Below are 12407 nucleotides of genomic sequence, written 5' to 3'. Positions count from 1 at the left end.
GCCCCCTCCCACTGACAATACCAAAAAACCTGGTGTTACAGTAGGACCCTTACTAGACTCACCCAAGGGCTAGCCTGGTGGTCAAGTGGTGGGTCTACCCCCAAAATCCCCATAGTTCAAAACAGGAGGAAGGACTAGCACTTCTCCCTTCATGGGGGCCGCCTTAAAATGGCAGTGCCCTGCCCTGCCTGGTGCATCCTGGGATGTGCTGGACAGGACTTGACTACCATTTAAGGGAAAAACTCCCTTATATAGAACTTAAACTCCACCCAGTGCAATCAAGCAGTTAAGCCCCTCCTCCTCCTCCTACTACTACTACTATTTAGCATTTCTATAGCGCTACAAGGCGTACGCAGCACTACACAAATATAGAAAAAAGACAGTCCCTGCTCAAAGATCTTACAATCTAATAGACAAAAAATAAAGTAAGCAAATCAAATCAAGTACAGGAAGAAGGAGAGAAGGGTAGGTGGAGGCGAGTGGTTACAAATGGTTACGAGTCAAAAGCAATGTTAAAGAGGTGGGCTTTCAGTCTAGATTTAAAGGTGGCCAAGGATGGGGCAAGACGTAGGGGATCAGGAAGTTTATTCCAGGCTTAGGGTGCAGCGAGACAGAAGGCGCGAAGTCTGGAGTTGGCAGTAGTGGAGAAGGGAACAGATAAGAAGGATTTATCCATGGAGCGGAGTGCACGGGAAGGGGTGTAGGGAAGGACGAGTGTGGAGAGATACTGGGGAGCAGCAGAGTGAGTACATTTATAGGTTAGTAGAAGAAGTTTGAACAGGATGCAAAAACAGATAGGGAGCCAGTGAAGCGACTTGAGGAGAGGGGTAGTATGAGTAAAGCGACCCTGGCGGAAGACGAGATGGGCAGCAGAGTTTTGAACCGATTGGAGAGGGGAGAGGTGACTAAGTGGGAGGCCAGCAAGAAGCAGATTGCAGTAGTCTAAACGAGAGGTGACAAGGGTGTGGATGAGGGTTTTGGTAGAGTGCTCGGAAAGAAAGGGGGGATTTTACAGATGTTGTAAAGAAAGAAACGACAGGTCTTGGCAATCTGCTGGATATGAGCAGAGAAGGAGAGAGAAGAGTCAATGATGACCCCAAGGTTTCGAGCTGAGGAGACAGGGAGAATGAGAGAGCCAACAACAGAAATAGAAAACGGGGGGAGTGGGGAGGTGGGTTTAGGGGGGAAAATGAGAAGCTCGGTTTTGGTCATGTTTAATTTCAGGTGGCGTTGAGACATCCAGACACCAATGTCAGACAAGCACGCTGAAACTTTGGTTTGGATGCAAGGTGAGATATCAGGGGTAGAAAGGTAGATTTGGGAGTCATCAGCATAGAGATGGTAGGAAAAGCCATGGGATGAGATTAATGAACCAAGGGAAGAAGTGTAGATAGAAAAGAGGAGGGGACCAAGAACAGAACCCTGAGGTACGCCGACAGGCAGAGGGATAGAAGTAGAAGAGGATCCACCAGAGTGAACACTGAAGGTGCGGAGGGAGAGGTAGGAAGAGAACCAGGAAAGGACAGAGCCCTGGAATCCAAGTGAGGACAGGGTATCGAGAAGTATACTGTGATTGACAGTGTCAAAAGCAGCGGGAAGATCAAGAAGAATGAGGATGGAATATTGACCTCTGGATTTAGCCAGTAATAGGTCATTGGTCCTGTTTTGAGGTATGGAGTTTTGGAGGAGGTTGGGAGCTTAGAGGGTGGGCAGGCCCACCTGTAGACCACCAGGCTAGTCCTCGGGTGGGTGGGGGGTCTAGTAAGGGTCCCACTGGACCACCAGGTTTTTTGGTATTGCTGGTGGGGTAGGGGTAGGGGGTCTGGAGGTCCATCGGACCACCAGGGTTTAGGTTTGACAGGTCTGGGCTTTAGCCCGGACCTGTCAACCCTCTTGAGCGCAGAGAGGTGCACATAAGTCCCTCAGGCTTTACACATATATATATTTTCAATGCTGGTAGTTTACCTTCTGGTCTAAGGTGGAGTAAAGTGTTAGCACTGGCTTGTCCAAATCCAATCCTCAAGCGCTGCAGGATATCCCTAAAAAATATGCATGAAAGAGTTCTGCATAAAATAGATGTAGAGGGCATGTACATCCTTCTCAAGCATATTCATTAAGGATGTCCTGAAAACCTGGCCTGTATACAGCCCTCAAGGATTGAACTTGGAGAAACCTGTGCTGGCATTAGTGTAGATCAGGGGTTCTCAACCCAATCCTCGGGAGACATCTGGCCAGTCAGGTTTTCAGAATACCCACACTGAATATGCATGAGATACATTTGATGCACTGCCTCCATTCTATGCAGATCTATCTCACACATATTTATTGTGGGTGTCCTGAAAACCCAGCTGGATGGGTGTGTTCTGAGGACTGATGTAAATGATTGTGTCAACTTCATAAGCTTTTTTTTGTTCACCTACATTTTCTAGGTGAGAAAGAATTGCCCCCCTATTCTGACCCTTAATATATATAGATATATAAAGCAGCTGAGAGGATACTAATGCCAAAGTATGGGAAATAAGGTTTTAGATCTTGAGGCTGTGATGCCTATCTTCACAGACTTCATATCAAACAACTGTGTAAACAATTCCAACATACTATTACTAGGCAACATTAACCTTCACCTAGAAGACCCCAATTCCACTAACGTATGGGAATCTAAAGACTTCCTACAGTCCTGGGATCTCAAATGGCCTCACATGCAAACTACCCATATCAAGGGACACACATTGGACCTCCTATCACATAAATTGTCCACAGATCGTAACCTACTAATAACAGACATCAAATGGACAGCAACACCTTGGACCAACCATTACAAACTGAACCTAATTTTAAATTGGCAGAAGAAGGGTTCAAATCGCACACCAGAACATACAACTTACACCACAAGAGGACAAATCGACCCACATGCATTCTGGTAAAAGATATACGACAACAAATGGACTACACGAACTAATTCCATACTTTATCTCAACCGCTGGGATGACAGATGCAGCAGCATACTAAATGAAATAGCACCCTTAAAAACAAGAACATCAAAAAGACAGAACACTATACCATGGTTCAATGACGAACTAAAAAAACTCAAAACACAATCCAGGAAAATTGAACGAGCATGGAGAAAGACAAAAGATGAACATACACACAACGCATGGAAACAACTACACAGAAAATACAAATATGCAATAAAACAAACCAAAAGGTCCTACTACAAAACCAAATTAGGACCAGATTACAAAGATATGAAGAAACTATACCAACTCGTAAATAAGTTACTAGACACCACCTCTATCACCACTACCAACACAGACATCCCAACTGCATACAAACTCGCTAACTACTTTAACGAAAAAATAATAAAACTTTGCAGCACACTTCCTCATCACAATACCTACATTGAAAACTTCTTCAACAATCTGGACCTAACCTCTGACGGATACCCAGCTGACCGCATATGGACAACATTTAATCTCCTCAATACCGAATCAGTTACACAAGTGACTCATAGGTTCGCCAAGACCCATTGCAAACTGGACACGTGTCCCAGTCATCTACTAAAATCTGCCCCTGACTGCTTCATAGCAGACCTCACATCTCACCTAAACTTCATGCTACAACAAGGTCTCTTCCCTGAGGAATATGGTAACATCCTACTCACCCCAATACCAAAAGACGCCAAGAAAAGCACAAATGATCTCACCAACTACCGTCCAGTTGCATCTATCCCACTAGTAGTAAAAATGATGGAGAGTTTGGTGACTAAACAGCTTACGGATTACCTGGACAAGTTCTCAATACTACATAATTCACAATCAGGATTCTGATCCCACCATAGCACCAAAACTGTCCTAGTCACCCTCCTGGCCAAATTCAAGCAGGAGATAGCCATAGGTAAAAGCATACTCCTCCTCCAGTTCGACATGTCGAGCGCACTCAGCATGATAAATCACAACATATTACTAAGACTACTTGGCCACTTCGGGATTGAAGGGAATGTACCTAACTGGATCAAAGGCTTTCTAACCACCAGAACTTATCAAGTAATATCAAACTCAAACATATCACTACCGTAGAAAGCTGTCTGCGGAGTACCTCAAGGATCACCACTATCACCAATACTCTTCAACATGATGATGATTCCACTGGCACAGTCCTTGTCCAATCGAGGCCTTAACCCGTTCATTTACGCCGATGATGTTACAATCTACATCCCCTTCAGACATGACTTGAGAGAAATAACCAATAAAATCAATGATGGCCTGAAGATCATGGACTCCTGGGCAAACTCATTCCAACTGAAACTGAACACTGAAAAAACACACTGTCTCATTCTCTCCTCTCAACAGAACAAGTACAAACCCACAACCATAAATACCCCAGCACAAACCCTCCCTACCTCAGACAGCCTGAAAATACTCGGCGTCACACTCGACCGCAACCTTACTCTCTAGAGCCAAGTAAACTCTGTAATAAAGAAAATGTTCTATTCAATATGGAAGCTCAAACGACTAATTTGCTAAATTTGCTAAATAGATACTTTTGTTCTGTTTTCACAGAAGAAAATCCTGGAGAAGGACTGAGATGGACTGGAAATAGTACAAATGAAAATGAAGTGGATAGAGCACCGTTCACGGCAGAAAGTGTGTATCAACAACTTGAAAAGCTAAAGGTGGACAAAGCCATGGGACTGGACGGAATCCACCCCAGGATATTGAGGGAGCTCAGAGAGGTTTTGGCGGGTCCTCTTAAAGATTTGTTTAATATATCCTTGGAGATGGGAGAGGTTCCGAGGGACTGGAGAACGGCGGAGGTGGTCCCTCTTCACAAAAGTGGTGATAGGAAAGAAGCTGGAAACTACAGGCCGGTAAGCCTCACTTCGGTTATTGGAAAAGTAATGGAAGCGATGCTGAAGGAAAGGATAGTGAATTTCCTGAAAGCCAATAAGTTGCAAGATCCGAGACAACATGGTTTTACCAAAGGAAAATCATGCCAAACGAATCTCATTGAGTTCTTTGATTGGGTGACAGGAGATTTGAATCAGGGACGAGCTATGGACGTAATCTACTTAGATTTCAGCAAAGCTTTTGACACGGTTCCCCACAGGAGGCTCTTAAATAAACTGGATGGGCTGAAGATAGGACCCGAAGTGGTGAACTGGATTAGGAACTGGTTGACGGACAGACGCCAGAGGGTGGTGGTGAATGGAATTCGCTCGGAGGAGGGAAAGGTGAGTAGTGGAGTGCCTCAGGGATCGGTGCTGGGACCGATTCTGTTCAATATATTTGTGAGTGACATTGTCAAAGAGTTAGAAGGTAAAGTTTGCCTATTTGCGGATGATACTAAGATCTGTAACAGAGTGGACACCCGGGAAGGAGTGGAAAACATGAAAAAGTATCTGAGGAAGCTAGAAGAATGGTCTAAGGTTTGGCAATTAAAATTCAATGTGAAGAAATGCAAAGTGATGCACTTAGGGAATAGAAATCCACGGGAGACATATAAGTACATAAGTACATAAGTAGTGCCATACTGGGAAAGACCAAAGGTCCATCTAGCCCAGCATCCTGTCACCGACAGTGGCCAATCCAGGTCAAGGGCACCTGGCACGCTCCCCAAACGTAAAAACATTCCAGACAAGTTATACCTAAAAATGCGGAATTTTTCCAAGTCCATTTAATAGCGGTCTATGGACTTGTCCTTTAGGAATCTATCTAACCCCTTTTTAAACTCCGTCAAGCTAACCGCCCGTACCACGTTCTCCGGCAACGAATTCCAGAGTCTAATTACACGTTGGGTGAAGAAAATTTTTCTCCGATTCGATTTAAATTTACCACACTGTAGCTTCAACTCATGCCCTCTAGTCCTAGTATTTTTGGATAGCGTGAACAGTCGCTTCACATCGACCCGATCCATTCCACTCATTATTTTATACACTTCTATCATATCTCCCCTCAGCCGTCTCTTCTCCAAGCTGAAAAGCCCTAGCCTTCTCAGCCTCTCTTCATAGGAAAGTCGTCCCATCCCCACTATCATTTTCGTCGCCCTTCGCTGTACCTTTTCCAATTCTACTATATCTTTTTTGAGATACGGAGACCAGTACTGGACACAATACTCCAGGTGCGGTCGCACCATGGAGCGATACAACGGCATTATAACATCCGCACACCTGGACTCCATACCCTTCCTAATAACACCCAACATTCTATTCGCTTTCCTAGCCGCAGCAGCACACTGAGCAGAAGGTTTCAGCGTATCATCGACGACGACACCCAGATCCCTTTCTTGATCCGTAAGTCCTAACGCGGAACCTTGCAAGACGTAGCTATAATTCGGGTTCCTCTTACCCACATGCATCACTTTGCACTTGTCAACATTGAACTTCATCTGCCACTTGCACGCCCATTCTCCCAGTCTCGCAAGGTCCTCCTGTAATCGTTCACATTCCTCCTGCGACTTGACGACCCTGAATAATTTTGTGTCATCGGCGAATTTAATTACCTCACTAGTTATTCCCATCTCTAGGTCATTTATAAATACATTAAAAAGCAACGGACCCAGCACAGACCCCTGCGGGACCCCACTAACTACCCTCCTCCACTGAGAATACTGGCCACGCAATCCTACTCTCTGCTTCCTATCTTTCAACCAGTTCTTAATCCATAATAGTACCCTACCTCCGATTCCATGACTCTGCAATTTCTTCAGGAGTCTTTCGTGCGGCACTTTGTCAAACGCCTTCTGAAAATCCAGATATACAATGTCAACCGGCTCCCCATTGTCCACATGTTTGCTTACCCCCTCAAAAAAATGCATTAGATTGGTGAGGCAAGACTTCCCTTCACTAAATCCGTGCTGACTTTGTCTCATCAGTCCATGTTTTTGTATATGCTCTGCAATTTTATTCTTAATAATAGCCTCCACCATCTTGCCCGGCACCGACGTCAGACTCACCGGTCTATAATTTCCCGGATCTCCTCTGGAACCCTTCTTAAAAATCGGAGTAACATTGGCTACCCTCCAGTCTTCCGGTACTACACTCGATTTTAGGGACAGATTGCATATTTCTAACAGTAGCTCCGCAAGTTCATTTTTTAGTTCTATTAATACTCTGGGATGAATACCATCAGGTCCCGGTGATTTACTACTCTTCAGCTTGCTGAACTGACCCATTACATCCTCCAAGGTTACAGAGAATTTGTTTAGTTTCTCCGACTCCCCCGCTTCAAATATTCTTTCCGGCACTGGTGTCCCCCCCAAATCCTCCTCGGTGAAGACCGAAGCAAAGAATTCATTTAATTTCTCCGCTACGGCTTTGTCCTCCTTGATCGCCCCTTTAACACCATTTTCGTCCAGCGGCCCAACCGACTCTTTGGCCGGTTTCCTGCTTTTAATGTATCTAAAAAAATTTTTACTATGTATTTTTGCTTCCAACGCTAATTTCTTCTCAAAGTCCTTTTTTGCCCTCCTTATCTCCGCTTTGCATTTGGCTTGGCATTCCTTATGATCTATCCTGTTACTTTCAGTTGGTTCTCTTCTCCACTTTCTGTGTTAGGAGGGGAGAGTCTGATAGGTACGGATGGAGAGAGGATCTTGGGGTGATAGTATCTGAGGATTTGAAGGCAACGAAAGAGTGTGACAAGGTGGTGGCTGTAGCTAGGAGGTTGTTAGGCTGTATAGAGAGAGGTGTGACCAGTAGAAGAAAGGGGGTGTTGATGCCCCTGTATGTCGTTGGTGAGGCCCCACCTGGAGTATTGTGTTCAGTTTTGGAGGCCGTATCTTGTTAAGGATGTAAAAAGAATTGAAGCGGTGTAAAGAAAAGCTACGAGAATGGTATGGGATTTGTGTTACAAGACATATGAGGAGAGACTTGCTGAACTAAACATGTATACTCTGGAGGAAAGGAGAAACAGGGGTGATATGATACAGGCATTCAAATATTTGAAAGGTATTAATCCGCAAACGAACCTTTTCCAGAGATGGGAAGGTGGTAGAACGAGAGGACATGAAATGAGATTGAAGGGGGGCAGACTCAAGAAAAATGTTAGGAAGTATTTTTTCACAGAGAGAGTAGTGGATGCTTGGAATGCCCTCCCGCAGGAGGTGGAGGAAATAAAAACTGTAACGGAATTCAAACATGTGTGTGGGATAAGCATAAAGGAATCCTGTGCAGAAGAAATGGATCCTCAGGCGCTTAGTCAAGATCGGGAGGCGAGGCTGGTGGTTGGGAGGCGGGGATAGTGCTGGGCAGACTTATACGGTCTGTGCCAGAGCCAGTGGTGGGAAGTCGGACTGGTGGTTGGGAGGCGGGGATAGTGCTGGGCAGACTTATACGGTCTGTGCCAGAGCCAGTGATGGGAGGTGGGGCTGGTGGTTGGTAGGCGTAGATAGTGCTGGGCAGACTTATACAGTCTGTGCCCTGAGGAGCACAGATACAAATCAAAGTAGGATATACACAAAAAGTAGCACATATGAGTTATCTTGTTGGGCAGACTAGATGGACCGTGCAGGTCTGTTTCTGCCGTCATCTACTATGTTACTATGTTAAAATCTTTCTTCCCAAGAGAAACCTTTCGAAACCTAATACAATCAAAGTTCCTAAGTCATGCAGGCTATTGCAATGGAATCTACGCGGGATAAAACTCCAGCCTGCTCAAAATACAGCAGCCAGATTAATATTCAGCAAAACACGATTTGAAAGTGACAAACCCCTTCGAGAAAAGCTGCACTGGCTCCCAATCAAAGAACGGATCATCTTCAAAATCTGCACTTTAGTCCAAAAAATTATATACAGTGTAGTCCCAGGATACATGGAGTGGCATAATCGAACAGTGCTGGCCAAATCGATGACCGGCCATCTTCGGGGCCGACGCCATAAGCGGGCAAAGCCAAACGTATTTTTGAAATACGCTTGGCGCCAGCCAAATCGCTCTCTGGTTTTAGAGAAGGATCGCCGGCATAGGCGGTCGGTGACCGAACTGTTTGGGGAGGCTAAAGGGGGTGGGGTTATGGGGTGTGGTCAGGGGCGGAGCTTACATCCATAATTGTCTGACAACAGACAGAAAAAAAAAATAAGTAAAAATAAAATAGTCACAATTAATACCTTTTATTAAATGTAGATATTAGGTATGTATCATATGTCAAAAAATAAAGTGGTTGTTCAAAGCATATACTAACCAATGTATACTATTCAAAAATGTTATCAATTATTAAACACTGCTATTTCCATCCATGGAAAATCCCAAAATGAAATGGTCACATTAGTGAAGTAATATCTGGCAACTAGACTTCGCATTATAGATGTCAATGATCTGCTCAGGGTTAATATCTAGGGGAGCGAAAGGTGTCCCATCCCAAATGTGGGAGCGAAGGGTGTCCCATCCCAAATGTGAAAAGTTACAAGTACCACCCTAATTAGAGAGATTGAAGGTTAGCAAGTGAAAGTTTTCTTGCAGTGCATTCGGTATATAAATTTGTCATGTTGGAGAAGAGACTGAGTCCCAAGCAGTTACCAACACTAAACCACATACACATCTATGGAACAATTCAATACCAGATCATCCAAAATACTCTAAAACCAAACCATGTCTGATGTTATGACAAACTAAAATTAAATTAAAATGTTGATGTTTGTCACCTCAATAAGGTCAACAATCTCTGAACTGCAAAACACTATGCACGAACTTGTGCAAAAACACACACAGAACCTTACTGTACCATAAATGCTACACTGGGCAGACCCTAATACACCAACATACCATCCATACGGAAAACACAGACCATTAACAATATGAAACAAGGGATCATATCACAATTCTCATGTACAGCCACACAACATCCTTTTAGCGTGGATAGTGTTCACAATGAGCTCCTTTTATTAACAACCAGATAGAGATGAGTTTTCAAATTTCAATTTTGGCACTGTATTAGGGGGCTTATAACCCATTTAGTTATGTTTAAACAAAAGAGATCTGCATGAAACAAAATATTTCTGTTTTATTTTGACTTATAAAACCTGCAGCACAGTTCTTATTTGCAGCTGAGAACACTTACCAATCTTCAATCCTTCCCCAGTGGTTCCGTCGCTTCCTCCTGTGAGTCGACCCTCTGTCTTTTGCTGGTGTTCAGGACTCAGGCTTTTTCCCTTCGGGCTGAATTAAGGATGTGGGAGGGTATTTGAGGCAGAAAGAGCGTCTTCCAGTCCCACTCCACGTAGCCGATCCTTTCCTTTCCTCTAATAATGCAACAGGTGCTCTCCCTCCACCCTCACAGTCACGCTTCCTCTCTCCACTCCTCCCACCAGCTTGTCGACACTTATTATTCCTCTCCCCCTCCAGCAGCACTTCTTTCTATCTGTCCAAGTCCGTCCCCCTTCCCCCAAGGTCCAGCAGAGCCAAGTCTTGTGTCTCTCCCCTCCCCCCCTCGCGGTTCTAGCATCTTTTCCTTTCCCGCCCTACCCACAGCCCAGTGATCCCTTGCATTCCCGCCTTTGCGGAACAGGAAGTTGCATCGAACGTGACGGAGCTGTGGTAGGGAAGGCTGAGGCGCTGAAGCAGATTGCTGAAGTGAGAGTCACAGGGGGCGGGGCGGGGAAGAAGAGAAACCGCAGAGCTGCAAAGAAGAGCGGACTAAAGGAGGAGAAAGACGGAAGAATGCTGCAAAGAAGGCAGGGTCTCTCAGATCCCCCTTTTGCTTGCTGCTGGGTAGACAGCCAGCAGTTTTTTTGTTATGTGAAGGCTGGCTGCACAGTTATTTACCCTTATATCCATGCAAAAACATGTATTACATTTTAGCTCATGTTTTTCTAGGCAATTTCAATACCAGCCCTCAAAGGAACTTTACCCTATTATAAAATACTACCCCCCCAAATTCTTCAGAAATGCTTGCACATTTTGTGAATTAAAAAAAATAGCAAAAAAAAGCAGCTGACACCTCTTGACAGAGCATAAGCATTCCCCAACTCATGAAAAGCATTAGAGCAACATAAATTCAAGTTCACTTTTAGAGAAAACGCTTCAGCCACAGCACACGATGTTTAAACCAGGGGGAGGGGGGGAGCAAAACAAACCACTGTAATGGTATCAGTTTATTATATTTTGCTGGATTATATATACACCAATATATTTGTGCAGCTTTTATATATTTGACACTGCAGCAGAGAAAATAGTTTCATTTCAAGCCCCTCTCTCTCCATTCCTTTTTCTGGGAACTTCTAAGAGCAGGGATAGTTAATTACAAACACTTAACAAAGACAAAAGAGCTTCCTCTGCCCTCCCACCTAACAAAAGATGGACTAAGGTGGGCACCTGAATACCCCATTGAAAACAAAGAACTCAGAGAGGGAAACCATAAACAGGACATTTGCTTGTCAAAGGTATACCTGCCCCTCCCATCATCTATCAGACAAATGGACGCCAGGACATCTGCAGAAAGAAGGACTTATAATGTGGTCATGTGAACAGACTACATTAACCATAATGCCTTGCAAAATATCCAGGACATGCACACACCATGCTTCTCTGCTAACATTATAAAAGGCCTGGAAACAGTCCAGCCCGTCCTCTTGGAACCTGCCTCCTCTTGGGACCTGCTGCTCTCTTTGGGGTCTGCTGACGCCTTGCCCCTCAACATGTGCTCATCAATCAGCTGGACCACAGCATGCTTGTAACAAGGACTTGTAAGTTAACCTACCTGCTACTTTGTTCTATTTTATGCACAGATTACCTGTAAAGATCTCTTAAAACCTACCTCTCGTGTGCAATTGTATATTAAATCAATCTTTTTGAAGCTAAAAATACAGTCTCTTTGTGTTCTGAGTATATGGTATCTTTTATATATACTTAATTTATTTAATTTATTGCAATTATCACCTTTGGTGATTGGTGGAGAAATTAATATCCTAAAACTTATAAATACAGCACCTGCTCTTAAATTATAAACAGTGGCGAGTTGCTCTAGAGCTATTTTCCCCAAAATAAATCATTTCTTGTAACACCACGAAGAAAAGCTGTAATTTTTCTGTTTTTCATGTAACCTAACCCTAAGCCGGTAAGTGAACATAAACACATACAAAAAAAGAGAAAAACAGAGACAGAAGAGGAGGAGGAGCATTGCAGGGCAGGCGAAAGATTGAAGGAAGGAAGGAGGATCCCACATCAGGGCCGGCCCTAGGGTTTCTAGCGCCCTCCTGCAGTCTATTAGTCGGCGCCCCTACCCATCCAGAGGCGGGATCACTATGGCTCCGCCCCCACAGTAGACACACCCCTTTTACCAGCCATGGCATCATTGAAAATATTACACCAGTATAGAAGAAAAATAACTTAGCACACAGACCAGGAATTAGGAGAACAGACAGTCTTGCCAACTCTGAAAAACAATGTGTTATCAAAATTTCAGAATCTAACAAACAG

Source organism: Microcaecilia unicolor, chromosome 6, assembly GCF_901765095.1.
Source record: "Microcaecilia unicolor chromosome 6, aMicUni1.1, whole genome shotgun sequence".
Classification (NCBI taxonomy): Eukaryota; Metazoa; Chordata; class Amphibia; order Gymnophiona; family Siphonopidae; genus Microcaecilia; species Microcaecilia unicolor.
The sequence above is the reverse complement of the archived record's forward strand: the minus strand, read 5'-3'. Positions refer to the sequence as shown.